A 10,220-nucleotide genomic window follows, 5' to 3' on the forward strand; every position below is an offset into this window, starting at 1 on the left:
GTGTGTTTGATTCTGCAGGGTTCTGGATCTCTCATCTTCTCTCTGTCCTCTTTAATAAACTCAGTCTTTACAGATTTCAGCTCTTCCTGATGATTAGATGCTCGTCTTCACTTGTGAACTGATGGAGATATTCCAGCATTTATTGTTGAATTACTGTGGGAGGAGCTTCACTGATGACGCTATTCTTGTGGGAGGAGCTTCATTGAAGTTGAATTGCAGCATGCAAGGAGCTATCTGCCAAAATAAAATTATATATATATATATATATATATATCACTTACTGAGATCGTTTTCACAGCACAATGTAAATAATGTTTTTTTTTTTCAAATATAAATAATGGTAAGAAAAATTTTATAAATAATATAAATAATGGTACAAACACAGAAATGCATCTACAGATTTGTAACCAACAATTGCCCTCAGTATTGACACCAGATCTCCTGTAAATTGCCACTTGGTCATAATTGCCACATTTCATTGAAGACATCAGCATAATAAATGAGGTGAAAACAGGAACTATTGACATGAAATAAAGAGTCTTTTCAACAGCTCTGTTAATATTGATGAGCCTCAGACGATCAACACTCATTCAACAAGACATTCAGGATCATCAGCAGATCATCTCACTTTATTCTCAGTGTTTGCTGATAGAAACTGGTATTGTTTGAGTCAGGATATATGATAAAACTGTATAAAACTGCTCTATTGAAAGACAATACTGTTATTTCTCACAGTGTGACATGCATAAAACATCAATAATACAGAAACGCTGTACATAAATATCCTACAACACCATATAGCCTAACATGCCCATATGAATCTTAATATAGTTAGATTTGTTTAATAACTACATTAATTGCAATAGAGTCATTAGATCATTAACATTTTACAGATTTTCATGTACAGAATCTGACGATGATCATAAAACGTTTAAAAAATAAAGAGCACCAGCTATATCTCTTTTGTCAGACTTCATTAATATTTATCTACAGTATATTCACATTTTGAATAGATATTAAATTTTCCTCATTAGGCTAATCATTACAGGGACCCTGCAGAATCAAACAGACTGAAGATACTGATGAACAAACAGGTTGGTGTCTATTCTTGATTTGGGTGTGTGTGTGTTTGCTCACTATCCACTGCCATACTTGGCTACATATCTCGTCCTTTCCCTTTTCTTTCGTTTGTATTCTTCCTACAGTAACTTTGGTAACAGGGTTGATGAATGAGACATTTGTGTAAAACTGAGACAATGGATTAAAGTGTCTTGCTGTAGAACGAGCCCAGATGATGTCACTTCCTGTGAGTCACAGTTTTAAGAAATGCTCTGTTTTTTTTTTCAAATGAGGAAAATCATGACAGAAGTAACAGTGTTGAGTGAAACATGTAGGACACTGCTGATGCTAATAACAATTGTTGATTTAACACTAGTTAAACCCGTGGTCAATCTAGACTTTGAGCATGTGACATTTCTACAGACACAGCAACGGTTGTGATATGACTTCACACTCTGCAGCGTGTTTACAAACGTATATAACAAATAATAATCACTCCAAAATGTACAAATACACAAACTTTTGCAGTAAAATGGAGTAGATTGTGTTCTTTCACACAACAAAATTCGCTCGAGTCCCACATTCACATACGTTTGAATTAAATCAATGGCAGGAAAAGTCTATTGTGACTCACCCTTAATAATTAAAGAGTTCTTTAGTAAAAGGAATTAAATTATTTTGTGTTAAAATATGGAACTATCGTATATTGTAACGTTAATATCACATTAGATAATTGTGTCATTGATCAATAAAAGTTCTCACTACAGAAACATGGGATTTGTCCGATTTAAATATAATTACTAGAACACCAGTGTACCTCATTCATGGAGAGTTTTAGGGGTGTGAAAATAAGCTTCAAAATGATTGTAATATTTTATAGCAATTGTCTGCTTTGTTACATCAGGGCTCACTTTTATGTTCTTTCACTTCACATTTCTTTCTTTGAATTATTGTAATGTACTGAAAATTAAATGAAACTTAAGTTTTTCAGAGCTGATGGAAGAGAACGAGGAGAGTCAAGAACTGAGTGAAGTGGAGGAGGAACATCATGACAAACCTGGAGAAAAACCTTGCTCAAAGACTGAGAACACATGTTTAAAGAAAAGAAGAGCCAAGAAATCTACAACCTGCACTCAAGTGTGGAAAGAGTTTCACAAACAAACAACATCTTGTTGATCACATGAGAGTTCACACCGGAGAGAAACCGTTCACGTGTGATCAGTGCGGGAAGAGTTTCACACAATCATCAACTCTTAAATTACACGTCAGAATCCATACTGGAGAGAAGCTATTCACTTGTGATCAGTGCAGGAAGAGTTTCACTGTTAAAAGTCACCTGAAGATACACATGAGGATCCATGCAGTGGAGAAACCAGATCACCGCAGTCTGAAATCATGGTAAGTAGTTCAACAAAGTCTCTTCTGTGAAAATTAACCACAGCAGAATCTCTCCTCTCCACCTACACACAGTAGTAGAGCTATATAACTTGATACTAAATTCACCCTCACAGTTGTGCACTTAGTGAATTGTTGTCATTGTTGTCATTTAATGTGTATGTGCACAATAGCACATAGAGTTTTCTGTGTTCATCCTTCCTTGTGTTTTTCATCCAACAGTTGACACATTTGACCTTGAAAAGAGGTCAAACCATCTACATAAATGGTCAACTGAAGCAGCCTTATGATAATCTGTTTATTATTTTTACCCAATCAATTCTGAGTTTTTGATCTAAAATCAATGAATATCGCTAGGAATCCCGGCCCTGTGCACTGAATTTGCTATGGGGTCCCCTCAAAGTCATAACTCACTTGGATGCGTAGTGCCTAATCACAGATTATGTGAGTTAATGTCAAATACAAAGAGTTCTGTTGTTACAATCTAGCCCACTATGGGGTGAGTTGTAACACTAGCTGGGGATAGATGTAACAATGAGAGGCAATATGCTGGAAAAAAAACATCAACACCATCTGATTTTTGCATAAACATCATTGAAGAACAAAGACAAAAACAGTTTTGAACAACGTGAACCACTTAAACAGACAAAAAACATATTGTATATTTTAGAACTTTAAATGTAGCCCTGTCCCAAATGGCACAATTCATGTGCACTTGTCGTTAAGTCCACGAGTCCGTAGGGTGTCCCATTCGTCATTTTAGCTTTCACAGCAGACTTCTACCTGGCAGTCAAAGCGGCATTACGTAACAAAAGTGTGGACTCAGAGGGTTTAGGGTGCGATTTGGGACAGGGCCAGTGTTGAGTCTTCTGAGGTGAGGTGAGCATTTCACGGTTCAAACACACTTTTTTAATCAGTTTGTTTAAGCCACATTTTACAGGTTCATTTCTGTATTGTTTTCATCGGGTTCAGCCCTACTTGTGCGTCTTTTCTGGCGTCTTCCTCCTGAAATAAACATAAGAAAAGGAGAAGCAAGAAATCTACAACCTGCACTCAAGTGTGGAAAGAGTTTCACAAACAAACAACATCTTGTTGATCACATGAGAGTTCACACCGGAGAGAAACCGTTCACGTGTGATCAGTGCGGGAAGAGTTTCACACAATCATCAACTCTTAAATTACACGTCAGAATCCATACTGGAGAGAAGCTATTCACTTGTGATCAGTGCAGGAAGAGTTTCACTGTTAAAAGTCACCTGAAGATACACATGAGGATCCATGCAGTGGAGAAACCAGACCACCGCAGTCTGAAATCAGGGTAAGTAGCTCATCTTCATGTGCTGAGAAACAAACTCTCTTCTGTGAAAATTAACCACAGCAGAATCTCTCCTCTCCACCTATAGCTGGTGTGGTGAGACGAGACTCTGCTATGATTGTAAAGTGCTTCGGATGCACAGTAGTACATAATAAAGAGCTATATAACTTGATACTAAATTCACCCTCCCGTCGTGCACTTAGTGAATTGTTGTCATTGTTATAAAGTAATGTGTATGTGCACAATAGCACATAGAGTTTGCTGTGTTCATCCTCCCTTGTGTTTTTCATCTAACAGTTGACACATTTGACCTTGAAAAGAGGTCAAACCATCTACATAAATGGTCAACTGAAGCAGCCTTATGATAATCTGTTTATTATTTTTACCCAATCAATTCTGAGTTTTTGATCTAAAATCAATGAATATCGCTAGGAATCCCGGCCCTGTGCACTGAATTTGCTATGGGGTCCCCTCAAAGTCATAACTCACTTGGATGCGTAGTGCCTAATCACAGATTATGTGAGTTAATGTCAAATACAAAGAGTTCTGTTGTTACAATCTAGCCCACTATGGGGTGAGTTGTAACACTAGCTGGGGATAGATGTAACAATGAGAGGCAATATGCTGGAAAAAAAACATCAACACCATCTGATTTTTGCATAAACATCATTGAAGAACAAAGACAAAAACAGTTTTGAACAACGTGAACCATTTAAACAGACAAATAAAACATATTGTATATTTTAGAACTTTAAATGTAGCCCTGTCCCAAATGGCACAATTCATGTGCACTTGCCGTTAAGTCCACGAGTCCGTAGGGTGTCCCATTCGCCATTTTAGCTTTCACAGCAGACTTCTACCTGGCAGTCAAAGCAGCATTACGTAACAAAAGTGTGGACTCAGAGGGTTTAGGGTGTGATTTGGGACAGGGCCAGTGATGAGTCTTCTGAGGTGAGGTGAGTATTTCACAGTTCAAACACACTTTATACAGTTTGTTTAAGCGACATTTTACAGGTTCAGTTCTGTATTGTTTTCATCGGGTTCAGCGCTACTTGTGCGTCTTTTCTGGCGTCTTCCTCCTGAAATAAACATTTATTGCAGCATCAGTGAGCATGTGAGGAAAATATGATCAATTCAATCAGACCTGAGAGATTTTGAGTGCTTTTGTGTGTGTGTTTGTTTGATTGATTGTTTCAGTGTTTACTGAATGTCTCGTGAAATACTGAAATAATGTGTTTCTGTCAGCAAACACTCAGAATAAAGTGAGCTGATCTGCTGATGATCTGAATGTCTTGTTGAATGAGTATTGATCGTCTGAGGCTCATCAATATTAACAGAGCTGCTGAAAAGACTCTTTATTTCATGTCAATAGTTCCTGTTTTCACCTCATTTATTATGCTGATGTCTTCAGATCTCCTGTAAATTGCCACTTAAAGCTAATTTCATTGGTGTCAACAGGCTTGAGGGTATTTGTTGGTTATAAATCTGTACATTTATTTCTGTGTTTATGCTTTCAACTGTATTTCTTACCATTATTTATATTTGAAAGAAATTACATTTTTTATATTCTGTTATCAATTAGTAAAAAAACAAATTGATATATATATATTTTTTTGGAAGATCAGCTCCTCCCACATCAAGCACATCACCAGTGAAGCTCCTCCCACATCAAACACATCATCACTACAGCTCCTCCCACAGTAATTCAGCAATAAATGCTGGAATATCTCCATCAGTTCACAAGTGAAGACCAGCATCTAAGAGGACAGAGAGAAGATGAGAGATCCAGAACCCTGCAGAATCAAACACACTGAAGATACTGGAGAACTAACAGGTTGGTGATTATTCTTGATTTCTCATTCATAATGTTTTTTTTTTCTTGCTTTCAACACTGTAATGTTTGTTATTTCTGGGTTATAAATTAAACATAATTTAAGCAAAATCTGATTTATAGTTACTAAAAAGTTGTGTTTCCCATGCATTATATATGTTATTTATAGACACTAATGTTCATTTTCTTTCAAAAACATTGGTAAGAGGGTTTGTTGAATGCAGTCAATGCTACAGTTTGTGAGACACTGAGACAAAGGATTGAGATTATTCTCTTGTTTTCCCATCATGCTGTATAATCGTGCTGTAGAAAGAGCCCAAACGATGTCACAATTTTTAGAAATGCTCCATTTTTAAAAGGAGGAAAATCATATCATAAGTAACAGTGCAAGGCTGAAAGAACCTCAGAAACTTTGATATCCTGAGATACGGACAAGACAATACAAATACACTCAGACATCTGTTTTCACAGCCCACTGAGTGAAGATGTGGGAAAGCTTTTTCCCTTCCTTTGCAGTTGTTCCTTCTTCACAACTTCTTTCCTTTACCCATTGTTGGAAACTTTTTCCTCGTCGAAGCAGAGACCAGGAGACGTTGGGATATGTTTCATACAGAAGTCACTCTTTATTGAGGACTCGAGCGTCGCTGCAGTCATCCAAGTCTGACTATAGCTCAGCACAGTAGAGTTTATACCTTTCAAGGGGGAGGGATACATAGAGGTGGAGACAATCTAAACAAAGCATGCAAATGCAATACAGGAATCAGCCCGTTACCGGAATTTCTCCATCCCTGATCTCATCAGCATAACAGTGTCATTCAAATGCATAGGTGCTAATCCAATCAGTCTGACAGTACTATTCCAATCAGCATAACTACTCAAAGACTGGGACAGAGGCACCAAGAGCCATTACAAACAAAAGGTGATCGTCTCAGTAATCTGGTTCATTTACTAACAATAGGAGAACAGGAACAGACAGGAACCTTTTGCTACACTTTGCTTAAGATAATCATTTGTCTGATGTAATTTACCTTAAATGCTAAATACAATGTACTTCACCTTAGTTTTTCATGTGATGCTATGTCAGAACATAGGATCAGCATATTTTAAACAGATTCTTAAATTTGTAATCCCACACCATCATTCCCTCTCAGTTCACTCAGAATTATTATATAAATACATAATATCCATCGTGTATCTTTTGACATGTCTCGTGTGACTGGTGCAATGGCCTTGTGTCCAGAGAAACAGACTAAAATGTAATACGAGTTAGAGAGTTTAGAGATAAATTACCATCCAAATGACCTTCTGTTCCTCAACAAGGTGTGAACTCCTCAAGTCTGTGATCCTAGTCAATGCAAAGTCCAATTGTTAGCAGATGTCTCCATTTGGAGAATGTTTCGCTTGGTCTGATTACTTAACCCTCAATTGGTCCTTGGGGTCAATATGAACCAAATTAACTTTTACTTAGTTAAAAAAAATGGTTCCCTTCATCTCAGCGGAATAAGATTTTGTGACTTTTCAACATTTTATATCTGTATTCACATAAAAAAAAAAAAGGGCTTCATTCGGTTGTTCTAAAGGTATGTAATTAATTTTTTTTTTTTTACAAATCTGGTCTTTGGGGTCAATATGACCCCAACTGAAAATGAATGGGAAATGTGAGAAAAATCTAATTTTTTTTTTTTTCATTTGTAAAAAAAATAAATAAATCAAATCCAGCTTAAATCTGAAAATTTCCTCACAGAAATGAAGGCCTGGTACTAGAGCACAAATGCAATGTAGAAAAGACATGCTCACTCTCACACACACACAAACACAGGAATGACTGCAACGGGGCATTTTTTTTTACAGAAACTGGCAAATAAAATCAATAAATCCAGCAAAAATCTGAAAATGTCCACACAGAAATGAAGGCCTGATACTAGAGCACAAATGCAATGTGGAAAGAACATACTCACTCACGTACAGGTGCATCTCAATAAATTAGAATGTCGTGGAAAAGTTCATTTATTTCAGTAATTCAACTCAAATTTGTGTATTAAATAAATTCAATGCACACAGACTGAAGTAGTTTAAGTCTTTGGTTCTTTTAATTGTGATGATTTTGGCTCACATTTAACAAAAACCCACCAATTCACTATCTCAACAAATTAGAATATGGTGACATGCCAATAAGCTAATCAACTCAAAACACCTGCAAAGGTTTCCTGAACCTTCAAAATGGTCTCTCAGTTTGGTTCACTAGGCTACACAATCATGGGGAAGACTGCTGATCTGACAGTTGTCCAGAAGACAATCATTCACACCCTTCACAAGGAGGGTAAGCCACAAATATTCATTGCCAAAGAAGCTGGCTGTTCACAGAGTGCTGTATCCAAGCATGTTAACAGAAAGTTGAGTGGAAGGAAAAAGTGTGGAAGAAAAAGATGCACAACCAACATAAATGAACTTTTCCACGACATTCTAATTTATTGAGATGCACCTGTACACACACACACACACACGCACACGCACACACTTTCTCTCTTACACACACCCACCATTCATATCTGCTTATTGCAGTTGTTTTTTGCTTTCTTTTGTTTTGTTTTTTGTTTTAGTTTTTTGGTGTTGATTTAATTTACATTTAAGTAAAATAAAATTGTTTTGATTTTTACTTTTAAGATTGAAATAAATATGTGCCTGCAATCAAGTTGTAGTCACAACTTGTGTGGCATTTCTGCAAATTTATGTGGCATTATTGCAAAAGCGGGCACTTCAAAATACCTTAAACAACAAAAACAAATTTAACCTTTGAGAAAAATACTGTTTTTAATGGTTTTTTTTTTATTTTTTATAACGTTTCAGTATATATTTACAAAATGTATAGCAAAAGTATATATATTTACAAAATATATATCAGAAAAGTTGTGGGAGAAGCAGTTGGCCACTTCCAGAAAAATGAATTGATCTCAACACTCTAAAAAACGTTGGGTTATTTACTGTACCCAATATCTGGGTTAAACATGTTGGGTCGTTTTGTTGGGTTATTCCTATGTTTATTGGGTTATTTCTATAACAACACAACCAGTTGGGTTAAAATTTTAAATTCCAACGGTCGATAGGTGCAACTGCTACAGATGACAGACACAGTGGTAATAATATGTGTGCGTTATGTTGCTTTTTTGTAACAAAGTGTCTTTAAGCCCTGACACAGTATTATTGCTGTTTTTCCTAAGAGTATGTTTACATCTCCCCTGTCGACCGATATTTTAATCTGTTAAAAAGCCGTTATCTGCACTCTTGACTTGACAGGAGCGCTTTGAAGCCGATCAATTTCAGACCTATAAAAAATGGTTTCCTTACTTTTTCAGTTTGTCTCGACAGTTTTGGGGTACATTTTACATATATTTCAGATATTTGGCCGACGCGCTCGTCTTGAAGACCCACCGGAGCCTCTTCATCCGGTGTCGCGTCCACTCTGAGTGAAGGTATGTCGCCTTTTTATTCAAAACTACATGTCCTTTCGTCTGAAAACTACAGTGTAAAATTAAAACACTACGAAACACAGAAATGAAACGTTTTATCTCTGGAAAGTTGCTAGTTATCGCCAGAGCAGTCATGTAGTGATTATGTTTTACCGATAGAGGCCGCTGCGAGCTACACTGATTATTACATGCGCCGCTACTTCAACCACAAAGAACAGAACATGGAGAGAGCGGAGCATTATTATCATGAGTTATCAAAAACACCATTATCGGTTTCAAGGTATAGTCACATAATAACTGTTCTTAAATTAAATTAATACTGTTTGTATTATATAATAGGGTCTGAACAGGATGCTGGATTTACACAGTTTCTAAAATTAATGAAAGTTCCACTGTCAAAACCCCATACACGTCTTAACTATACCACTTGGGTGAAAGTACACCCTGATATGGATAAATGATAATACAACTAAATAATTGGACATACAACAATTACATTTTCAGAATTTAATTACATTTTATGCTCAAAAAGAGGCTTAAATGCAAAATAATAAGGCTAATTAAAGATCCATATCCAAAAGCACAAACAATAATCACATTTGAAAAGTTAAAAAAGTTTGTATTGTATATACACTGTACATAACAGTTGGTGAAAATGAAAATATTAAGGACACTAAAAAAATGTGTTTAAAATATTTAAGTAGTTGATATTTATTTTTGTAGTGTTTATGTGAAGTCATAATCTTGTTAGAATGTAGTACTGTTTTGATTTATGTTTAATAATTTTCATAGTATGATTTTTGGTGTACTGTATTAAAACTAGTTAGTTAATTAGAATAATATATGAAACCCACAAAACCATAAAAAAATGTATGTCTCTGTTCACTCTGTTTCAATTGATAAATAATAAGAAGTGAGATTTTAATTATATTTTGAACACTGAAGTAGGAAATGTTGTCTTATGTTTGAATTTAACTGTTCCTATTCTTTGTTCTTTGTTAATTGCTCTGGACTAAGGTATATTATACCCACATGTAGGGATGGATAGACTTTGAGCTCAAAGCTCAAAAGGTCTCAACAGATAATCGCATATTGCAAGACAAAGAAGAGAGCCTAGGATCTTCCGGATATTTCTTCTGGTGAGAAAATCCTG

At 35.9% G+C, this 10,220-nt stretch overlaps 1 pseudogene; it reads left to right on the forward strand.

Annotated features, from left to right (window-relative positions):
* The first annotated feature begins 2,197 nt into the window (after positions 1–2,197).
* LOC107684866 (oocyte zinc finger protein XlCOF6-like) overlaps positions 2,198–10,220 on the forward strand; it is an 18,471-nt pseudogene continuing 10,448 nt past the window's right edge.

The sequence above is a fragment of the Sinocyclocheilus anshuiensis genome, unplaced genomic scaffold (assembly GCF_001515605.1).
Source record: "Sinocyclocheilus anshuiensis isolate Anshui unplaced genomic scaffold, SAMN03320099.WGS_v1.1 scaffold717, whole genome shotgun sequence".
Taxonomy (NCBI): Eukaryota; Metazoa; Chordata; class Actinopteri; order Cypriniformes; family Cyprinidae; genus Sinocyclocheilus; species Sinocyclocheilus anshuiensis.